A 24,815-nucleotide genomic window follows, 5' to 3' on the forward strand; every position below is an offset into this window, starting at 1 on the left:
CATCATGCCCTCCTTCACTGTCACTTAGAAATCTTTTTTAGGTCCCTTCTTCCTTCCCTGTTAGAAAAATACAGGACTGTTCAGTAACTCTTTCTATGTCAGGCTTGCAGAAGGAAAAATAGATGATATGAGCAAATGAATTTGCCTGTGGAGGTTGCACATTGATTGCTTGATCAGCTCTAGTAAAATTACATAGGCAGTCTGCATTCTAATTAGAAATGGTTGATATGCAGAATTCAAGAATAAAATATAAAATTAATTATAAAAGCGTGTAAAAATCATCATGTATTGGTACATATATACATTTTCAACAATGTTTCATGAAAGTACTCTAGGAAATGTTGATAATTAAAGGTTACTAGTGTAAGAAGATAAGCGATATCTACTATCTGAGAATCTCTAAAAACACCGAGGGTGTGTGCATGTGTGCAACTGTTTGTCATAATGGTTCTTTAAAAACTTAGGAATGATTATAAAGCTTGCATAAGCTGACTAATCAAAATAACATGCTGCATGAGTTTGAAATTTAGAAAAAGTCAAAATAAACCTCTGGATTTATACACAACCCTTTTTGGCACTCAAAACACATCTCAGAGAAGCTACATTTCACTCAGACACAGGTATTATGTTAATAATTCCTATGTTTTCACACAGATCATTTGGAACCAAGCCTGACTCAACTTTTATGAAGTAATTTGTGTTTTACATGTCAGAGTTTTAGAGTATATGGTGGCTTTTATATTCCACCTTCCCTACATTCTTCTTGCAAGGAGTAGAAAATATCTATCACGACTAAAGATAAATATTTTATTTTGCGTACACTGGGTTCATGTTGGAGTTGTGCTTTTAGTTGTTGCTATAGAAACAGATGTTAGGATGTGGCAAATTTATAAGACGTTGGAAAAAAATCTTGCTTCGCACACATTCAGTGGGGAGTTGGTAGAGTTTGGCAACTAAATTTTCCAAAGCTCCCATCTACACTGAGCATACCACAACCACATGGAGTCAGTGAGACACTTGCTATAACCGTTCTTTTAAGCTCCCAATAGCTTTTGTGGCACCACACATTCAACCCAAGACCCTAAAGGTGGAGGCAAAGACAGGGGTTGGATAAGGGACAATTCCATAAACTATATTATGCAGAATGTGAGTGTTTTTTTCACATTGAATAGATCATTACCTTCCTTGATGGTTTTTTTTAATTATTAAGAGGGTAATTCTGGTAGATGCATTAAAAGTCAGTTTGAACTGCAGCAGTTCTTTTCATTTTAACTAACAACACTAGATGAATGTTCTTCATATTGGACTTGCAGTACTGCTCAAATGTTTCCAAGAGGAACAGGGTCTTTCTGTGATGCACTGTTCAAATTAATCATGGTTTCCCGCTCCAAATATCTAGCACTATAGAAAGACAAAGCAAACAGGAACAGAGTAAGCAAAGCGACCAGCATAACAATAGCACATATCCTGTTAGTTCCTTTTCTTACCCTAAAGACAAGTCACACAGAAAATGGGCCAGACAAAAATATTCAAATAAGCAGAAATTTCATTTTATATTGTAAACATATGCTCTAGGCTATGTGCAGTTATAGAAGATATTATAGGTTTGTTTCATTTGCATCTGTTTCTCAAAACATGAATGTGCATCCACTATGTCCAGCAATGTCTCAAACAAACTATTTTACGTTGGCTCATTTGTTTTGGGGCAATGCAGTTCTGTGGTGGGATCTGAAGCATGCAGTAAATGACTATACAAGGTTTCATTCATGAAGCAGCAACTAACTCTTTAAGCCTAAGGTACTTCTCTTCAATTAAGGAAACTATACTTCTTAATATGAACTACATCACAGGCCCTACTACACTGTATAATAGATCAACATGGCACACGGTAATTACAACTTTGTCTAAATGATGACAAGAGGTTATAGGATCTATTTCAGCCTCTAGTCCCATAGAGGAAATCATTATAAGATATTCTTTTATTTTCTGAAGACTTTTTTTTCCCCAACAGTATCATGTGTTTATGTTACCATATTTTTCTGTGGTCTTACTTCACAGATTTTCATACCATTTAATGATCAAACAGAAAACTTGCTTTTATCAACTTATAAATTTAAACATATCCCAAATAAAATGCAGACAAGCAACACCAGCATAGCAATTATCTAAAAAAAAAATAAAGTAGAAATAGGACTTTTTAACATTCCTTGCACCCTGCTAGGAACAAAAATAGCTTTCATACAAATCTGTGAGTTAAGTAATAAAATCTGATGGGGTGGGGGTGTGGAGCTTGTTCTGCAGTGAAATAGACTCTACTGAATTGGAACATGGTGAAAAACATACTCATCAAGAGTGAAGGAGATTAGAAGCATCTTTCACATTGACCAAGCCTGCCTACATCCAGCCATAATAAATGTTTTAGTAGCAGAGTCTGACCATAATAAGTATTTTTGCAGGCTTAATGCCAAACCTGAAACAGGGCTCTGTAGGACTTTGTCCAATTTCTTAATTTAAAAATGCAGTATTCATTTAAAAATATATTTTTAGCTGTAGCAATACAGCTTTGTTGCACTGAACTCTTCTTTTTACTTTCCTAAATGTTTGATAAACTTCCAGGTTTATTAAAACAATTTTACAGAAGCATCAAGTGACCATAAATCTCCCACTAGCTCCCTACTAAAATTTACTTTAGTGTAGGTCTTCTACTCTGCAAAGTATCAAAAAGCATTTTATTGGTTAAAGATGCAGTCCTGTCATGCCACTAACCTTCCAGTAGAGTTCCTACTCTTTAGCTGCTGGAAGCAATCTGCGGAGACCCAGACAGCATGGTGGGCCCAAGAGTATGGACCAGACACTGACTTCCCACTCCCTCTCTTCACTTTCACTCCTATATTTCACCCGAAAGGTCTGTCCTCACATGAGGTCAGACTTTCTGAGAGCCTGGGGAAGCCAGGCTTGTTCATCCTTTAGCAGGGACAGATTCAGCAGCACCTGACAGCAGCCCCCAGTGCCTATGGGAATGGTCATCGAGGAGACAGTGGTGCAGGGTGGGAGGACAAGAGGCAACGGGCACAAGTCAAACAAACAGGAGAGGTAACCTTTTCCCTGTGCGGACAGTCAGGAAGTGGTACAGGTTGTGGAGTCTTGGCCTTGCGATTTTTCAAGACCTGACTGGATGAAGCTCTGAGCAACCTGGGCTTATTGCAGAGTGGCCCCTGCAGTGAGCAGGCAGTTGGACTAGAGACCTCCTGAGATCCCTTCCAGTCTGATTTGTCCTGCGATCCTGTGATCCTGTGAAAAGCTCAGTAAAGGCTAGTTGGGAAAGTAACACACTGCGGGCTGGTATTCCTTGGACTTTTCATTTTCTGTTTGATCAGAAACGGGCCTTCACAGCTTTTGAAAGTGTCAGACTATTTAGCTGTAATGTGAACACTCAAAATTTATCTGTTCTTTCATAAGGGCTTTTTAAGCTGAGTCTTCTGGATATGAATGCAAACACTTTTGGACAAGAGGGTTTAGCACAATATGGTTGAGACTGTGACTTCTCCTGAAAGCTGTCTCAGCACAAATAATAAATGAGAATGAAGAAGACTTAACAGTGATGAATAAAATGAATATAAAGGGGAATTTCTGAGTTTCTCATTACAGGTGAATTTTCATGTGCTACTGAGCTGGAGAAGCTGGATTATTGCCACTTCTTCCCCAGACTCTCTTTGGCCAGTGAAGCACAAGGCATAAGTCCAAATCAATTTTTCTTCAGTCATGCTGCAACTAAAGCTGAGGAGCCGGTCCATGGCATGCAGAGTATTTTGGAGCTCTCTGGATCTCCACTCAGTGTAAATGATAAGTACCTGCTTTGTGTTAAAATGAGAGACAGCTTGTCACCATCTACATTATATTCACTCTCTCTCACTTGGTTGTTATCTTAGACTTTGTTTTGTACCACAGTACCTGAGCTTCCTCACAAGCAGGAGATATTTCATGAGCAAATCTTAGTAATGAGTTTGAGAAATTTATGAACTTTCCAAGTACTCAGATGAACTCTATCCTGTTCAAGAAAGTTAAAAAAGCCATGATATTTTTTTAATGTTTCAAAACCATAGACTTGTGATTAGCCAAGATAATGTCTTTTCAGATAGGCAGTAGATTTACTATTTTTTTATGAATATAATTACTAACAGGTAAAAAGAGATGCTATTAAATAGTAAGAGATAGATTTTACAGTGAAGAAGATTATTTTAAATCTCCTTAACTATTTATTATTTCATTTTATAGTGGAAAGATACAATTGTGAGAACTTTAAGGACAAAATTTGGCCATTAATAACTTGAATGGGAATAGATATTACTGCCTCGTCCTATGGAAGAATACTCAGGAAATTGAAAAATATCCATAGAAAGAAGGATTCTGTGAGTTTTACTTGTGGAGTTGTTCCATGGTGTAGCTGCCCATGACATCTAGCACACTCCTACAGCTATATAGCAATCACAGTTTTTAATAACTGCTTCGTTAGGGCTCTAAAATATACGGACTATTTAGGCAGTCAAGATCCCCCAGCACCTTTTATTTCTACAGTAGTTACTATGTTATTAACAGAGGATTGTTACCTACATGCTTTGGAAGGTCTGGCTGCCTTGCATTGCTATGCTGATGCATCCTGCAAGATGAAGATGTGGTTGCACAATAGTTTAAATTGCCTTAAGTTAGCACTGCTGTTGTGCCCTCTGTTCATATCTATGCCTCTTTTGCTTCTTCTGTATTTATTCTCTGCTGCTTGAACCAAATCCAGTCAGGAGCTGCTGAGCACCAAGACATTGTAAAGTAGTGGATTGGATCATATTGCCAGAAGTGCAATCAAATTAGAGGAAAAAAAACTCTCAGATGTCTGGGGTCCACAGCAGCACCAGCTTCAATGATCATAAGCTGCCATGGAGCTTCTATGACTTGCACTGGCAGGATGCTTAGTACCACAGACCTGGGGCAAAGCAGCCAGAACATACAGGTGTACCTGGACCTATGGCATCAGGTAGGAAGCAGCCTCACTGAGATTACATTTGCCATGATCATCCTATTTCTCTTCAGTAGGAATGGTCATTCATACAAAGGCCAGTAGTTAGTGTCCTACCAATAAACCTGAAAGATCATCAGAAAACCTGGTGGATCAATAGCTTACGAAACAGATCTGTTTAGAGAAGAGGTCACTGGTACCAGTCACCAGCACCACTATCCAGATTCTTGTTTCTTTTGAGGACCCGCTGTTCTGGCATTTTCCAGCCTGTAAGACCATCACTGACAACCGTGCAAAGGGAGTACAAATTGCACTGAAAAAGCAAAATGGTGAGGTAACTTCTTGCAAGACTTTTGCGTTTTCTCTGTATGGATAGGAATGAGTGCACACAATGCCTTTCAGATATTAAAAATAAGAAGGCTAGTGCCTGCTTTTCAAGATATTGAACTTATTTATGGGAAACATGGTAGATTTGGGTAAGAAAACTAAGGCAGACTGTGATTCTTAGCCGAGTAATGATGCATAAATAGCTTTCTGGGGACTTAATGCAAGTTTCACTACGAGACTGTACTGCAAAGCCAGTAAGTGGCAGGAACAGATGAACACTTAAGAAACAAAGATCCTGCCCTCATGCTAATGTCCTGAATCATGAATGCTGAAAGAAAACAAAAGACATCTAAATGCGACATATGGTACAGAGCCTCATACTAAAGGTTTTTTCTGAAATCATCTTTAAGAACTCAGAGCATCTTCTTTAGTTTCTACCATTATAAAAGATGACCTTTATATAAAGTTACATACTGCAGTAGTAACTAAAACTGAATTATTCCATTACCTCAATGTTTGCCTCTCCTTACATTTACAAGGAGCTAAAAAATTAATTGAACTTAGTGAAAAAGTATTAAAAGGGAGAAATTTTCATGATAGAAAAGCAGATCCATTAACATTCTGCAGCCACACTGGTGTCAGTGTAAGGGTACACTTACATTTAGATTACTTTTGTACCTATGATTTCTAAATAAAGGAGAAACAGTATATAGTTGTGTATATACCTTTATATATGTAGATCCTTAGTATATATCTGAGAAGGACCTGCTGATAGTTTTCAGTTCTTGTAAATAAACTGAAATGCCTCAAGAGATCTCTCCCAGGCATTTCAGTTAGTGTAGCCTGGAACAAGCTAAAAACAGTGAGAGAAACAGTGGATTAGCTTCAGTAGTCAACAGCTATTAGCTACTGCATCAAAGTGAGCTCTGAAGTAGAGTTGTTCCTAATTCTTGAGGACTGATTGTGTTATCCTCCATCTTCACAAGTCAAATCTGAGAGATTCTTTTTTAAGGCTTTACTTTAAAATGAACATATGTATTTGCTGGCCTAGAGTTTTGTCACTGTGTATCACTGTGAAAGCACTAATTATGGTGAGAGGAGATCAGCCCCAATGCATTTAACCTAGACACTTATATTACACTTGTGTTCTGAGCTCCTGGTGAAGCAGTCCTACAGCTGTAGAGAAAGATGAGGGCCTCCAGAGGCTCAAGACCTATTTTCAGAATCAAGTGTTTAGCATAGGTTCATTAAGTAGTTAAAATATAGATGCAAATGAAGTGATGGCATTAGTTGGCCTAACTGTCACCCCAGGTTTCATTCCCAGTAACCTGGAAGCATACTTATTTTTAGTTTTCATATCCTAGAACTCTACACATTCAATTAAAACAACCTAATAATCAATGTAAAGAGTGGCTTTTGCAACCCTTCCAAATGAGTTTATGCTTTTGTTAACTTGGTCAAGTTCAGTAGAGGCTGAGTCCAACTCAAGAAACAAGTTCAGTATGAACTCAATCAAACACAGATAATGAGCCCATTCTTCAGTAGTTACTACTGATTACTAGCTTTAGTGAATCGGAATTATTATCATGTAACAAATAAAACTATCTAGATCTTGTGACAAGACAAAAATTAGTCCATATCATATTTGCACAATAACATTTCAGTGCATTGTTGTCCTCATATTTATTTCTAAGATCCTCTAAGGGTTAAAGGAGCACTTAGTGTGTCCATATGAAACATGCTCAAACAGGTTTATTTTATGTTTCACATAAATTTTACATTATGTTGAAAAAGACTGAAAGGTGCTGTATGCAACCACTGTCAATAGTTCAGGCTCAGTTCTTTGTCAATAAAATGAAGGTAAATATATCTCCCTTTATTGAAAGTCTATGAGAAAAAATGCAGAATAAGAGATGGTGTTTGCTGATACCGATGATCAGCTATTATTCCTGTTGGTATTCCCAGGCTATTCTCTGCATTAGAGAAATACCGAAATGCTACTGACTGAGGAAACAAACACAGGCCAGGAGCCTAGCATATTGATTCTGCAGTTTGGCTTTCTCTATTGCAAATATATTTCCATTTATCAGCCGAGCTGCAATGCAAGGGTGCAGATGTCCCTGCTCACTTCAACAACACTCAGTATGCAGCTCTCAGGGGGGTGTAAGGCTGTTCATAGCTTGCCATGCCGTTCACTGCACAGAGTCCTAACGATGATGCATTGATTGCCTTGAGGAAAGCTGACAATTTAAAGTAAAACCACAGACAGAGACAGACTCATAGACACATGTGGGTGGCAGTGACATGGACAGAAACAGACTTCTCAGCATTCTAAGCTGGTGATAGACTTCAAAGGCTCAGTCTCCCACTGAATCATCAATAACACTGCACATACTGAAGCCTTTATTTAGCTGTTTTGGTGAAAGAATTAGCTCTTGTTTGATAACCATCTAAGACACTAAACCTATCCTATGTAGTATTTATGTATTCTAAAGAAATTTAAGTGTGTGTTTGCATATGTTTCTCTCTAGAACATTTCTTTGGCTGTTGAAGGCTGACTATCAGTTATTAGCTGTGGATTCAGAAGTGCTGTTAGGCACAGGCTTGAGCCAGCAACACTGATGAATTGTTCCCACTAAAATCTTATTCCCTAAGGGTGAATTCCTCAGGGATATTCCCAGAGACCATAGGAAACATATGTGCTTCTACTGTCCCTTAAGGAATGCATTATAATTTCTCGTGACCCAGGCCACGTCTGTTGTTACTGGCAGGGAGCAACTAGGTCCTTTTCACACCACTTACTGTGACCTGAAGTGCCTCAGAAAGCAAGGACGTGACCTATAGCCATGTGTGTCCTGTTGCCACTTTCAAGGACAGTCTCTTGGTAATGCACATAGCAGTTCTGCATAACTGGGCCCTGCATGGAAAACAAGGATGACGTTATTTTCCTGACGTGTAGGCTACAAATGGCAGCAGCTCTGTCTAGGTCTTGAACACAGCATTTGGAAAGATTTCTTTTGTGGCACTGCCCCTTCCCATACAAGAACTCTTATTCTGTCTGTAAAACCTTAATGATTTAGAGATGTTTCCTTTATTTACATGTTTCCTTTGAGAGGTTTTATATCTTTCTCTCATTGACTAATTAACTTAAATGCCATGTTGCTATTGTGGAAGCTTCTCTCTCTCTCTCTCTCTCTCTCTCTCTTTCTAAAAACAGTGTCCCAGCTTTTGCAGTTTCCAAAAATTGCATCCTCCACCGCAACCATCACTTCAGTGCATTTTATACTCTTGGAACTGAGATGAATTTTCTTTTGAACTTTGAATAAGAAAAGGCAAAAGCTAACATTTTGTACTTTCTTTCCAACAATCTCACAGTGCTCTGTGGCAGCTGTATGGCCAGCAGAGGTGTAGGGCTAGACGGTAACCTGTAACACATAGGGGTGCAGAGCGGTAAACCTATCCTCTATATCCATGCCTGGATCATTAGCTCTCACAGCGCTGACCAGAAATATTTACTGGTGGAATGGACTAACAGCAGTTTGTTTCCTTCCTTAAGGATAGCAGAAAACAAGAGATGAGTTGTGTGTCAGAAATGTGTCACCAATAGAGAAATAGAGAGAAATAGAGAATAGAGAAAAATGTGAATAGAGATTTGTGTCACCGAATAGAGAAAAATCTGCTCAGCTGCTTGGAGAAAATTCAGTATAGGTGTCAGAGTCTTTTTTTTGTACCTGAAATGGTCTCTGTCATAGTCTGGCTACTCCAATTCCTCAAAAATACTGTAAGAGAAATGAAAATGAGAGGGAAGAAAGGGAGAAAAAGAGGGAGGGAGGAAGCAAGGAAGGAAGGAAGGGAGACTGGCTTGGGAATATGTATGAAGAGAATGAATCTCAAAGATAATGTTTAAAAAATTAAAAACAAATTATAGCAATAAAATAATAGCAAATTTCGTTTTCTAATTTTCGTTGTATGCATACAAGTCCTAAAGTGTTAGAATCTACAGACTAAGATTAAGAAGTATAATATATGCTCAGTCAAGCAGATTGAAGGTAATACTCTGTTTCGCACAGCGTTCCATATATATAATCAAAGGATCTATAAAAGTATATGGGGCCATAAATTGTAGTTGTACCATGATTTAGGAAACTAAGATGATAAAGTAGAAGTTTGAAATATGCATGTTTCACAAAAAATAAGCATTTTTTTTCCTAAGCAAGAGTTTCAGGCTACATATACATAATGTGTTGAGTGCAACATGTCTGTTAACTTTTCTTATTGCTCAGAGCAATAAGTTATATTAACAGCTGAATTTGGAGGAAACAGTCCTGAGGAAATGAGATAAATAATCTTGAGATGGAACAACCAAAAACTAATGCTAGCATAGTCACAGATCTGTATCATACAGCTCTAGATGTAGCGTATCTGCCTTTTCATTAACTAAAGAGAAATCAGAATTACAATACATTCCCTTTTGCCAAAGTTTTTACCTGCCCAGGGGTTACTATCTGAAAAAAATATCATGTAAGTATGCAGAAATTCTTGTTTGGGCAATTTCATATCATTCTTACATGTCCTTTCTCTGATGCTGTTGCGGAGGTTTGGCTACAGGGGAAAAGCACAGACCTTTCTGAATTATGGTATTTTCCCATCACATCCTTTGCCCTCTGAATGGCTTTCACAGCTGAGCAGCAATCCTCAAAATTTCTTAACAGGTCCTCTTGTCTAACTCCTTCATATCAAATCTTTCTCTGGCTGCTTTGGTTTATAACATCCCTTTAACGGGTGAAAGATGATTAAATGTAGTTTATAACCTTCATTTGTCATTCTTAAGATTTGGTTACCCTTTCTTCTTTTCAACATTCTTCCCTCTTCTTTTCCATGTTATCTTTACATCTAATTTTGCGCATCCTGTTAACTCTAATGATATCAGCTATCTACTACCTGTGTAGCATTTATGTTATCACTGAAATCTCAGCTAACCACCCTTATTGCTCCATATTTGCTACTCTTTCTTCTTTGATCAAATAAATCTGTGACTTCTGTACGTGGCTGTTCTACTCAGCTTTACTTCATTATCCTTTGTGCTCTGTTTTTGGTGTCAGCCTTGACTTGTTAGCTCTCTTTCTAGTGTTCAAATATGCCTATTACTATCTCCAGACTTGTCCCACCTCTCCTATGATCCTCATCCATAGCTACTGTCTCGCCTATTCTCTGCATCCTCTGAAAACACCCTGTATCTCCTGAATAACTGCTGTTCTTTTTGTCGGTTATTGCTGTCAAAGCTTTATTCTTTGGTTATCCAGGAACTATTTTTTGCTACAGTCTACCTGGATATATTTCTGTCCTGGATAAATTCCCTCCTCCCCCAGGAAATATATAGAAATGAATGGTAAGCTTTCCACATCATTTTAACCAAAGCAGCAAGTATTTCCTGTGCATTGATTGCAACAGCAGTGTAAAGCTCTAATCCAGGTTTGTAGCATCAATTCCTTTTCTCAGCAATACTTTAGGAGCAGTTTGTCAATTCCAAACAGAAAACGTGCAAGATACAGCCAGTACACAAGCCTCTGGGAAAAGCAGTTCAAAAATAACTCACCCATCTCTAGAGTCTTCTCCTTAGAACTACCACACAATGAAACATTCAGGGCTATGGCAGATTTTTACTAAGTACAATATCAAAGACTATAAACCTGAGATGGAAACTGGAGATAAAGAATTTAGCTCAGAGAAAAGTCATTATGCAATCAACTTGATAGACTAGAAATTAAAATGAAGATATTATTCGCTTAAGTGCCCAAAATATGAGGAAGAACAAGATAGGCATTTCCTCAAGTTATCAGAAATGATGAAAGACTTTTCATCAGCTAAGGATGAGGAAAAAGTGAGCTTAGCACTTTGAGAGCCCACACAGATAGCTCTATATAGTAAACCTACCACTTTGTCAGGAACAGCCAACAATAACAGAGAAAAACAGGCGCTAGATGCTGAAAATGATGAATAAAATCCTGATATCTTTGAAGACAAATGGGAATTTTGTCTGTGGAGCTAAGATTAGACAAAATATGTGTAGTCATATACTGGGGAAATTCTAACTTCTTTGGGTGTATACTGTTCTAGCTCTTTCTTACTCTGGTCAGACTACATTAGGCTAATGAGGTTTCATTGAAATCATCATACTTCATGTATCGAAATGGAAGGAAAACTTGGTCATATTGAGGACTAGCTCATGAAGAACTACAAGAAAATTTTCCTGGAACTGCAAGAAGCACTGATTAAATTCTGTTTCATTTTCTGAGTAAGTGAAAATTTAGATAGCAAATGTTTTGCTCTAAATGGTATTCTCATTCTTATGCTACTTCTAATATCAATGCAGTCCAGCCTAATGAATAATAATGACAAAACTGCAAAATCTGTGCATTTATTGTCCCTCTTCTCCATGTCCCCAGGTTCCTCTGGTACCACTGTCAATGTGACTGCAGCCTCCTCTGCTTGCCTGTTAAAAAAAGTATGCAAGATCAAATGTGTGAAATGGAGCTCAGCCCAAAGCAGGTCTAACAATGCATAAGACTTGCTAAAATGCATTCACATCCTATATTTTAAGTTTATTCTGTGAGAGTTAGAATATAATCTGGATGTGAAAGGTGCTCATGACCAGTACCTCTGGAACAATTTTGATCCAGGTGAGTATATGATCCACTTAAAGGGCCTTGATTTCAGGTATAATTACTTAAAAAATATGTGATTATTTTAGCAACCTCCATACAACTTAGGAAATCTGATTGCCATTATATAGCCACTGCTTCTTTTAACAGTGCTATGTGGAATCCACTATTTGCTGAAAGCGCTTGTTACATGGGTTCAGCAGATCAGGCAAAGATAAATTACTACCCTGACAATTTTGTTGTTAGTCAAAAAGACAATGTTGATAAAGCAATACTTTTAAGAGATTAACAGGAGGGAAGAATAAAAACAAAGAAAAAAGAGGAAAGCTCAGAGAGTCGTAAACGAAATTTTGGATAGGAGACAAAAAGGTATGACTATTCCGGTACTAAGGTAGGTCTAATTTAACTATCAAATCAGCCAAAATTAGAGGAAGGCACTTGAGTTTGAGAGATTCCTACACTGTAAAGACAATCTATGCAGCTTTACAGTAGCAGCTTCCTATGCTAGAGGATTTTAGCCATTTTACAGAATTCTCTGTCATAATAAGGAAATTGAGGCAAGAAATGATGTAGAGGCTACATGATGTCATCATCTTACAGAGGAATAGTAGATTGTTTTAAAACCCTGTGCAAAACCACTGTATGTCTCCCTGCTCCACTTGCTATCTGCCTCTGAAGAGGTCATTTGTGAGCCTAGATCACCCACATGACTGAAATCTTGGAAGGTTACATGCTAAACCTGCTGAGAGATGAGGAGATGAGGGAAAGGTCAGGTACGAGCTCTCCTATCGACCTGGGACAGCTGATACGTATGTCCCCATAGCCCATAAGGAGTAACAGACATGGACCTTGTGTTCAAGAAAAGTGACAAGAGGTCAAGGGAATAAACAACACAGCAGTGCACTTAACGCTGAAGATGTTTAAGACCACACAGGCCCAGTGTATTAGGATTCAACATCCCAGCTTGATGAGTATTTAGCAAAGTGATGGCGTGGGTTTAAATTTCAGTCAACATAACTTAAGCATGTGCTTAAGTACTTTTCCAAACAGGGCTTAAACAATTATTTTTTAAATATATAGGACATTTACTAAATGTACCCACTCTTCTGAAAAAATATACTGTACATTTCAATATTTTATCTTGACAAGAAAAATGTCTGAGGGAGAAAAAAGATTGGTCAACATCTGTGTATGTTCACTTTGTATATTACCAAGTATCAGTCAGATCAATGTTGCAGTGTTGTGTTAATGTCTGGAATTCACATTAAAGCAGAGTGTCAGGAAGCCCAGAGTTGGAATGGTATTGATGGTATACGGATGTAGGTCATTTGGACCAGAAGACTCTGATTCAGCAAGTCAGTAGAGCTAAAGGAAATCAATAAGAGGACAATTAAAAAATGCCACAAAAAAGGGAGAAAGAAAGGGTGCACACTGAAGTATGGATACTAAAAGTAAGTTTCATTTTTCTTACTGAGCCTTCTAATAACTTGGAATTTTTTAAGGGCTTTACAGAAAGGAAAACAATTACAAACTTCTGGTTTGATCTCAGTCTCTAACATTAACTACAATAGATTTTCCACTTGCTTAAGAACAACTCACAAAACAGGAATCATATTCTGTCTCAAAGCTCAGTCCCTTCATCCATCCTCCTGATCATTTTATTCCTTTAGAAATACCTTCCAATCTGTGCATAAATTTTTGATAAAATCTGTTCAAATTGCATGCAGTGGCACCAGAGTTCTGATAGAGGGAGACATTGCCTACATAGGTGATATGACATCAATACATCACATAACAAAACTGGCTATGTTTTGACACCTATATTTCTCTACTTCCTAGTTTCTCCCTCCATGCTGAGTACACGGGCTTTTTAAGCGAAGTATTCTCAGAACCTGACTTAAACTGGATCCCCTTGTTCTAAATGCTTCTACTGCATCCAATTCCCAAGTAAGTTCAAATTATTTTTGTCTTAATTGCACACAAATCCTTCTAATATAGTACCAGTAAATAGAGTTATTTAATCTGTTCTTTAATTATTTTCGAGACTCCATAGATGCTCCTTTCCAGTACCATGCATTGCTGTTTATCCTTAGTTGTAGTGAAGATCTTTTCATACAATTTCCAATGCAGCACACTTTTCTTGTGCAGAAGTATGACAGATGCTTTACTAAAGCCACCATCTAATATAGCTTCACCACTTCGTAATTTTGTTTTTGTTGGAAAAGGGAGGAAGAGTTTGGCTTGACTTATGAGGTGTATTTGTTTTGAATCTATTTTGCTCATTGTATTTATTGTTGCTCTCCTCAAGAGACTGAACTGTGAGCTTTCTGTTTTTGCTCAGTTCACTGGAAACTTTGCCTCTGTAGAGACTAGACATAGAGTCATCTGAAATATATCAGCCATCTAAAAGATGAGGCTCTTGTCTAAATCAGTTGTCTATGCTCACCCAATAGCCACAGGATGGCTGGCTCATTCCACATGCCTTAAACACTATCTTTTCATATGTCTCTGAAGACACCATTCTCCTTATTGACTCTACAGAGCACCTAGAACAGCTTAGACCAGAGATCTAATTTTAAACTAGCTAAAGTTAAGGGAAATGTATCCCATCATGAAAAACTAAGCTAAGACATGCTATCGCGATATAGCATTAGTTCATCTGAAGTATGATAAAATAGATATATTGTATGATATAGGGAAATGTGCTATATTATTATTGTAGCACAGTCACTAGCCAGAACTGAACAGAGTGGACTTTGCGTATTTAGCTCTGTGCAAAATCTGCTAATGCAGTGAAGTGTGAAGAGTGCTAGCATTGCCTACAACAAGATGGAATCCAGGTAACTACAGGAGTCCAAGCACAGTCGTAACAGTGTTACTTGCACTGAGGCCAGAGCTACCCCATTCCAGTTTTCCATGTGCAACCTCAGAGAGCACACTAACTGCACAATGACTTGCTTTACTCTCAAAAGCACAGAAGCACATTTAAGATATGACTACATTACCAAGTCATGAGTACCAGCAGCAGAGGACCTGTAGAGCAAAGCAGTTGTTGAGGACATAACAGCCACATCATTGTGCCTTTACTTCAGATTAGTTCTAGTCTAGTCTTGCAAACAAAACACCCATTTGCAGCTGAAGCACATTTTCTGGTTTAGTTTCACCCAAACAAATCTAAATTGTAGATTCCAAAACTGCTCAGCAATGTGAAGCAAAACAGGGCAAAAAGGTGGTTAATATACTCTAACCACAGAGTGGTGAATAGGGACAATCAGAAGGGTCACTTCAAAAGCTCATTTCTGTTCTGAACTAAAATGCTAATGTAGACACACCCTTTGTGTACAGGAAGGAGTTAATGGGAAGTAATTAGTGCACTACAGGAGCACTCCAGTTTGCTGGGCAGTTCTTCATGCAGATGCATGGTATGCAGGTGTGAATGAGGGAACAGAGCCCATGGTTGCTGAAGGAAAAGCAACCAATATGAATGCAAAGAAGCATTTACACTTTGTCCCTTTGTCTGGCTAGTGTCAAATTCATTATTTTCATACACAATCTACCACTGACTTCAGTCCTCTGACCTTATTATGTGACTCACATTAACTTACTGCTCTAAGTATGATACTGCCACAATGCCTGAAGACTTTGGTCATAAAAAGACTTCTATGTGCTATGTGCGGTCTTTGCAGCTCTAGCAGTGTAAGTCCTAGCTGAGTGTAAGAATATAAGGACCATCTGAATATTCTGGAAAAGGGAAAGAGACAGAGATAGGTAAATTTGTAAATAATATGAGTTTAATTGGGTGAAGGGATACTTGGTTCAATCATTTCAGCTCATTCTTATAGGCAGAGAGGAAAGATGAATGTGATAGAATAGAAAGAAAAGATCTTACAGTGAGCAAGCAATGCTGTTAATATAAAAGCAAGCTCTGTTCTGGAAAACACACGTCTGCCATAATTGTACTTGAGAATTTTACTTGAAGAACTTTACTTGAGAAGCTGCATATGCTCTAGTGCACAACAAAGGGCTTACATGACTCATGGGAAGGCCAAAATAGCACGAGACTGCAGCAGTGTCTTAGTTTACACCTGAAAGTTATTTTCCATCCAGTGCACAGACACATCTGGGCAGCCTTCTGTAATCATTTTAATAAAAGATGCTTTATGATAGAATAAGTGCCAAAGCAGAGTTTGTCCAGTTGTCTATCTATGCCAGCTGATGTAGAGACAAGTGGACAAACACTTAGCTATGCAAGAAGCAGACATCATTGGTATTACTGAAGAAAGCTTCTGCCAGATATTAAACAGGACATCCAGAAACAAGCTGTATTTAACATCTCACAGCTTAATGTGGATCATACGGCAGCCAATATACTATCAAAGATTTAAAAACAAGTAAATGTACAGCCTACCTGCCAAGGACTTTCTTCTGGTTTTATTACCACTTATAATGGAGACAATGTTTTAAGAGCAGTGTGCGATGGCTAATTCACACATGTCATGTTTGATGTCCCATCTTAACCTGCTGTTGTGAGCACTTCCTTGAGAATGATGCTATTGTTATTATTTAGTACTAATATTATTAAGTATGTCTTGGCAAGGACTTACACAATCTGCTCTCATTTCAGTCTCTCAACAAAGGCTTGTAACAGAGATATAAGAGGAAGTAATTTACGCATTCACAGATTAAAACTAGAAGTGCCAACTTAATGGATTTTGACATTTGCCAGACAGAAAAGTCTAGTAAGGCAGCAGAGAGCTCTGACTGGATACAATCTCTTAAGCACAGGAAAAATCACAATGAAAATTCATGATATACATGTGTCCCAGCATGTAGCCTTTCTGGAGACCACACACACTGTCATTAACAAATTTCAGAAACAAGTATTAAGAAAAAACACCACTAATAGTAGCAAAGCACATTCCCTCCTACACTGGCCCATCACTCTAGTAAGTAGTAAGCAGGGTTGCTAGTTATTTCACAGATGACCCTGCGACATGGTAAGGGTGAGATTCATTTGACCAAATGCAGGTATGAGCTAGCGGTTCTCTGCTGAGGAATCTCTGATACCCACACTCAGTTGCCGACCTACCACAGACCTCTGGGTGACTATAGAGAAGTCACTTAGTATGGTATTTATTCATCTTATCCAAATTTAGACTCCTTCAGTATAAACATCTACATAGGAGCTAGTCACCCTGTGCTCTCTTTGTAGTCAACAGAAAGAAATAGATACTTCTAGGGTGCAATTAATCTCATCCTAGAGAAGACATCTTCCAGATGATTTATGCCTTAAAAGTACCTGTTTTTTCCCTGACTATAAAGGGAGTCTGAGGTGATTTTTGCCATATGGACACCTCAGACATGGACAAATAATATATCTAGCAGAGCCATAAAGCCATTGATATTCCACACAGCCTGCAGTTAGTATAAATGTTTGGTCAATAATAACTCGAGCTGAACTCAGACAGTTGACCTAGAGGTGAATGGCTCTGTATTCCATTACTAAGCCTCTGAATCATCTAGTGTCTCTTTTCTTTTTAAGTAAAGTCTCTCTCTGGGTTTTAGATGTCACTTAATGGAATGTGGATATTAAATGTATGTAAATCCATAGCATTTTTAGATAGAACTGCATTCCACTATGTCCCATTATAAACACCATCCCATCCTCCTCTTTGGAGATGTCAATCTGTCAGACTGAGGAGTCTGTGGACTCCCAGGGCAAATCCTTGTATTTTCAGGGAGATTGCTGTTGCCAGAAAGAAAATTCCCAATGAAATAGTTCTTTTGTGGAGACAATCAGAGAGACCATCTTAAGCCATGCTTTTTTTTTTTTTTTTTTTTTTTTTTATCCAAGGATTATAGAAATTCCTTTAGCAAAAGTAGTGCAACTTTCTTTTTATTATTTTTTTTCAGGATGTTCATTTCCATTTTATTCGCTAGTCCTGTCCTCAAAGGTCTCATTCTGTTTTGTGAAAGTCTTTTATCGTCTTCACTTTATTTGCCATTATTTTTCTTTCTGCATATTTTTGTACAGTCTTTATTGGACTATCTTTCTAATTCATTTACAAAATGTGATAAGTCTCTACAAAATGTTGTTACACTTTTGCCTCAAGCAACCAGTAAGCTTTAAGGATAGCTTATTGTTTTTATTAATATACTTTAAAGAGGTTAATGCAGGTATAAGTTCACTTAAACTCTAAATGCAGGGTACTGTCACTTCACAGATGTTGTTGAACGGAACATGGATAATAAATTCTTGTAAATCCATAGTATCTAGGTGTTGAGTCATTTTCCAGTGTGTAGCACTTTAAACACCATTCCACAATACTACACTATCCCTGTGCATGGGACATGGGCTGGGATAATAATCTCCGGTAGTAGCTGACTGACAGATACAGAATTCCATCCTGTTTGCTTCCTGTTTGAATGGTCTGCTTCAGATGAAGTGGTTTTCTTTGCCATACTCAAGATGCTTCTTCAAAGGTGTTGCTTTTTTTTTATAAAAGGAGGTGCAAGAAGACTGCCCTTTTTGCGTCTGCCTTTGCACTCGGTCTATAGAAGGTTATGTAACCTAGACTATGTCTAGACCTGAAGTTCCTCTTCTTCTTTGGACTAGCTGTTATCTGAAAAATTATCTGAAGGAATATTTGTGTATTTCATCTCCTGTTCATGTTGCAAATTCATATATTTGGGTTGAGCAAACTAAATGTGGTCAGTGTGACAACCATTCTTTAAATGCACATAACCCAATTTCAAGGTTTTCAGTGATTATCTGGATTATTCAAAACTTGCATCTCCAGAAGGTTCTTCCTGCCAATTTGAAATAAGAATCCAAAGGCAATAGGAGAAAAGGTGCTTTGAATGTGCACATCTCTAAAAAGACTGCAGAATTAGCCTAGACATTTAACTCAGACTGGACAATTCTCTTAGTTACCTACAGAGTTAAGTTACCTGTGTGAGACCCAGGAAACTACAGGCCAGTTAGCATCACCTTCATCCCTGGAAAGCTGATGGAACAGCTCCTTCTGGGTGTCATCTCCAGGCATATGGAGGATAAGAAGGTGATCAGGAGTAATCAGCATGGATTCACCAAGGGGAAATCCTGCTTAAACAATCTGATAGCCTTCTCTGATGGAATGACTGGCTGGGTAGATGAGGGCAGAGCAGTAGATGATGTCTCCCTTGACTTCAGCAAGGCTTCCAACACTGTCTTCCACAACATCCTCATAGGTAAGCTCGGGAAGGACGGGCTAGATGAGTGGACAGTGAGGTGAATTGAGAACTGACTGAAAGGCAGAGCTCAGAGGGTTGTCATCAGAGGCACAGAGTCTAGTTGGAGGCCTGTAGCTAGTAGAATTCCCCAGGGCTGAGTACCGGGGCTAATCTTGATCAATTTCTTCATAAGTGACCTGGATGAAGGGACAGAGTGTCTCCTCAGCAAGTTTGATGACAATACCAAACTGGAAGGAGTGGCTGATACAGCAAAAGGTTGTGTTGCCATTCAGAGAGATCTGGACAGGCCAGAGATATTGGTGGAGAGGAACCTCATGAGGTTCAACAAAGGCAAGTGCAGGATCTGGCACCTAGGGAGAAATAACCCCATGCACCAGTACAGGCTGGGGGCTGATCTGCTGGAAAGCAGCTCTGTAGAGAAGGTCCTGGGAGTTCTGATAGACATCGTATCCAGGTAGAACTCCCTGTGTTTCAGTTTGTGCCCGTTGCCTCTTGTCCTATCTCATGGCACCACGGAATGTAGTGAATACGAGGAAGAACTTCTTTCCTGTGAGAGTGACAGAGCACTGGAACAGGTTGTCCAGAGAGGTTGTGGAGTCTCCTTCTCCGGAGATATTCAAAGCCCGCCTGGATGCAACCCTGTGCAACACGCTCTAGGTGATCCTGCTTGAGCAGGGGGGGTTGGACTAGACGATCTCCAGAGGTCCCTTCCAATCCCAACCATTCTGTGATTCTGTGAGCAGAACACTCACTTTATGGCCAAGATGTATTATAAGCCTGATCTTAATAAATATAGACTAATCTTTGCTTTCACTCCATTTTCTTCCACAGTAGATGCAGGCACATTCAGAACTAATGCAATTTTGAATATTCTATTTCATCTTTGCAATGCAAAATTGACATTCGTGTAATGCAAATCTTTAGTGTATATACCAAAAGAAGGGATTTTATCCCTTATATTTGTGGTTTGAGTGTATTACCATTGCTGATCAGAGAAGCTACATGTTCATTTCTGAGTGAAGTTTAAGTCTTTGACAAGTATCCAAATGCAGACTGAATCCGGCAGACTTGTTTTTTTCACCCTGCTGACATAGATACCTTAAGCAATTTTACAGAGTTTCAGCCAAATTTGGTATATTTCAGAAGTATTAAATCTCTACATTTTCTGTGCAAGTAGCAGGCCAGGACACAGGAAAGCGACCTTTTTAGTGCCTTCACACAAGCACAAGCAGTAGTGTGAACACATACTCTATTAAATGTCAAGATTTTCACCAAAGTAACTAAATAGATCTAGACCCTCTTGCTGGGCCACACTATGGCACATGCTGTGTGTTGCTGCTTGTTCATTCACACCTGGGATCTACTGAACTGCACAGTGATGCACCCTAATCTAGTCTTCATGCCCTGGCTCCCTTTTGGCATAAATTGGTAAAAGGCCTGGCTGGTCCACACTGGATTTCACCAGGATGGGGAGTCAGAGTGCCACCATGGGGTGTGCAGCTTGGTCCAGAAAAATACCAGCATCCTCACATTCAGTAGGATGGCTGCAGGCTTTCAGACACAGAACCATAGAAAATCAAGTTGCCTTAGTCCCCCTGCTCACAAAACTATAGGTTTTCTTTATGTTAAAGGCATAGTTTCTTTAGCTAAATCTAAACATATAAATAAAAGAGCAATTATGTATGGAAAAAAGTATTATATTTAGTATACTAACCACAAGAGTGCAGGTAAAACGTGTCCAGCTTATGAGACATAAATTATGTTTTTAAATGCAGATAAAAGTTCAGCATTGATCTCACCTACGAACACAAGTATGAACTTTCTTTGCCTGTCTCACACGTCCAATGTTTGACATGCCTGCGTACATTTATTAGAATATACTGTAGTCCTTAAATACTACTAGGAGATGTAGGCCAGATCCTCTGTTCAGCTGAGCTGTGACAGTTTACCTCGGCGCAGGAGTTGGTCTGTCTTATCTGCTTAAGAACACTTCACCTCCATTAGCCCCCTAAGCCAGTATTTCCTTTTGGAAACATTCCCTACCTCACCCACTTATATTTGATCTGGGTGTAACCCATTTCCTATTTGCCTCTGAGCATTTCTGGAATACGATAACATAACATAAAAAACAATTGACTATATTATCACCTTCCATTTCCCACCATTTTGTTGTTCTATTGCTACAGCTCAAAAAGGAACCACAAACTCTTTCCCTTGCAATGAAACAACTTGAACCCTTTCTTCCTCCCTTTTTCCCTCCTTCTTTCTGTCTCACCTTCCCTCCCTCCATTCCTTCCTTCTTTCCTTCTAGATATCCATCCAGGAAGAGAAATTATATTTTTAAAAAGAAATTTTAAGTAGCTAGAAGACCTAGAAATATAATAAACTTTAAAGATCTGGTAAAGTGAATACTATTTAAGTTAGCTAATTTATTATAACAGCCAGGGTGCCAGTTAAGTTAATGGAGAGTAGGAACTCCAAATATAAAACTAAATTTTGGCTGTAGTTAAACTTATTCTTTGATCTCCGCATGGGTGAGAGAATGGCAACAAGTTTTCAGGAGAAGCCAAAGGGGCTTAAAGGGTTTTTTTAAGTTGAAAATCACTTTAAGAGAAGAAAATAATATATGTAATGTATAAACTGAGAGATGAATTGATAGAAGTACCTACTAAAGAAATTAGGTGCAAGGGAAGGATGTTTTAGAGAACCTATGAAAAAGAAAATTAAGAGAAAACCAAATATATCCATGTTTTTCAATCAGCGTTGTACACCTGTCTGGCTTTGTTAGCTTCTTAGACATTCAAAGAAAAGTCAGACTCCTAAGGATTCTGTTCAATATGACCCTATATCTTCATATATATTTGGAAGCAACTTCTTTCTAGATACAAAATATAAATAACAGAAAACACTGCATTTCAGGATAAACACAGTATTCTGCTAGGGTATATAAAAGCTAAATCAGACTTTGATGAATATAAATATAAATATATGTGTGTGTTTGTGTATACTTATTATATAAATGCATATAAATGCAACTGTTCATGTCAGCAGTCACCAAAGAATTTTTTGCGTTTGGCTTTTATAAACAGTTACAGTTAACTTCGTCGTTTTCATATGGCCTGATTTTTCAGTTCCTCTCTCTCACACGAAAAACACTTCTGTGGATTTCAACAGAGATGTTTATTTAAATCAGTGCTATTCAACATATGTATCAGCTATTACTAGAGAATATTTGCATGAAACATAAAAAGAGTCTTCAGTGCACTGAAATCTTCTACACATATCCTCCCAAAATCTAGTCTCTAGATTTTATGATGCAAAAAAAGAAAAAAATAAATACTTCAAAATATAAAGTAGCCTTTCAGCTTTATTTTTGATGTAAGAGCTCTACAGACTTACTATCTGATTCTCATAGCACATCATTGTCTACTGATTCTGAATTGCCAGTTCACGAGGCAGACATAAAATATATTCCTTCATCCTCTGAATACAGTTTCTCCTGTAAGATAAGATCCAGAAAGAGACCATGGCCTAGGACAAGTATAATGCTGAGATCACTCTGATACAACACTTGTGTTCAGATTTGCCGTTTTGCTCCTCCTTCTTTTCTCAAAGCATTTTGTTATATATGAAAGATGTTTAAATTCCCTTAGAAGGACTACAGTGTATCTTCAGGCTGACAATGGAAAATGAAGATTGAATGGCCAGCATTTTACAAAATAAATTTGTAATTTCTTAAGTAGTTTTCTATAGCTCTAGTTCTAAATTGTTTGAAGATATTGAGTAAGGCATGACAAAAATGGAAATATACTGGAAACATGCTATCCAACTGAGAAATCTAGCACGAGGCAAAGCTATCTCTTACCAGGGGCAAGAGAAGTGACAATTGTTTAAGCGACCACTGATATTTTTATTAGACATTTAACTTTCTAGAAGACAGTTTCCGTCTTGCACTGTGTATTAGCTAGGACAGTATGTTAAATCTTCTGGAATGCAGCTACACATTTTTGAAAGGTCCCACAAAATTGTTGATTTTTTTCAACTCCAGTGTTTCTATATGTGTTACCTGCACTTCCAGAGAAACACTTTAATAAATCAATTTGAAGTATAGTACAACTTCCAATAAAGATCAGAGTGCAAATTAGGTGCTTTTGAAATTCAGCAGTTCTTCTCATCACAAATCACTTGAGGAAAAAAATATTAAGCCCATCCAAATTTCACAGGTTCAGAACATCTGAAATTAACCCAAATACCATTAGTGTTTCTGAGACTTTGTTTAGAAACTCCAAATCATTAGTGTTTCACATCTCTTTGTGATTAAATTATAGACACTATGTCATAGTTTCACTATATTTTACTAAACACCCGTTACCATCATTGCCAGACAGCAAAGCCAAAAGATGATTAAGTTATGAACAGAAAATGCTGCATTATGGAGAAGGAAGTAGAAAGATCTAGTTCAGCTCAGGCATTTGGGCATGGCTCCTCCCTATATGTTAGCTCAAGCAGAATGAAAACAAAAGTCAGACCAATGGATTATGAATATTCTCAATTTTGTTTACTAATGTCATATATTTTTCCCCTTAAATCTAGTGAAGTTTGGTGTCCACAAATAGGAAATCTGAAAATGCACTATTTTAAAACATGCAAAAAGGAACAAGTTCCATTCAAAATCCTTAAAATATAGGATTTATAGGATTACATATATAGGATTACATATGAATCCTATACAAATATAGGATTACATATGAATTTTTAAAGGACCATGAACATTAAATTAGCAGCCATGAGCTTTCTATAGAAAGAGGACATATCAGAGTGATCCATTCTGTTTCTAATTCATAGTATTCCCATTTCCTGCTCTTCCATAAAGTCTATATTTGCTATAGATTATACTAGGTTGATACAATCATGTGAAGGGCTAAGCAGACAAAACAGCAATATTTTTTTCATAACTTTTGATAAACACTGTTTTTTGCTGTTTTGTTACTGAAGTACTTCCTTTTGTCCTCTTTATATAAATATTTATTTTTATGGGTGACAGTCACCACAGAACTAACTAAATGCCTAGAGAGTGATGTATGCCTATAAGGGATCTCAGAGAATCACATAATCCAAACTCCCATATCTAACATACATAAATTATCTCTAGCAGTGGTTTTTTATGCCTTTTTTTTCCTAAATCTTCTGTTGATGGTTCCAAGTTATCTTAGATAGCTTCTGCCAGTGTTTCACTACTGTAACAGTTAAAAAAATCCACCAAACAACCACAAAGAAAAAATTTCAACGATGTTAGAAGAGCGATGTCAAATCCTCCCCAGCTTTTCTGGGTTTTTTCTTGATTAAGCAAATCCCATGCTTTCCACATTTCCTTACATGTCATATCTTCATCTCATGATTGCCAACCTCTTCTGAATCCTCTTCAATTTGTCTTTTTAAAAATGCATTGCTCCAGTACACTGCATCATGAATAATGGCATAGTAACACATCCTGAGAATCACCAAGGCTGAATGGAAGAGCCACCTCCTGTATCTTATTCATAGCAGTGCGATAGTGCTTCCCAGAATAAGACTTAACTTTTCCT

This window comes from Rhea pennata, chromosome 1 (genome assembly GCF_028389875.1).
Source record: "Rhea pennata isolate bPtePen1 chromosome 1, bPtePen1.pri, whole genome shotgun sequence".
Lineage (NCBI taxonomy): Eukaryota > Metazoa > Chordata > Aves > Rheiformes > Rheidae > Rhea > Rhea pennata.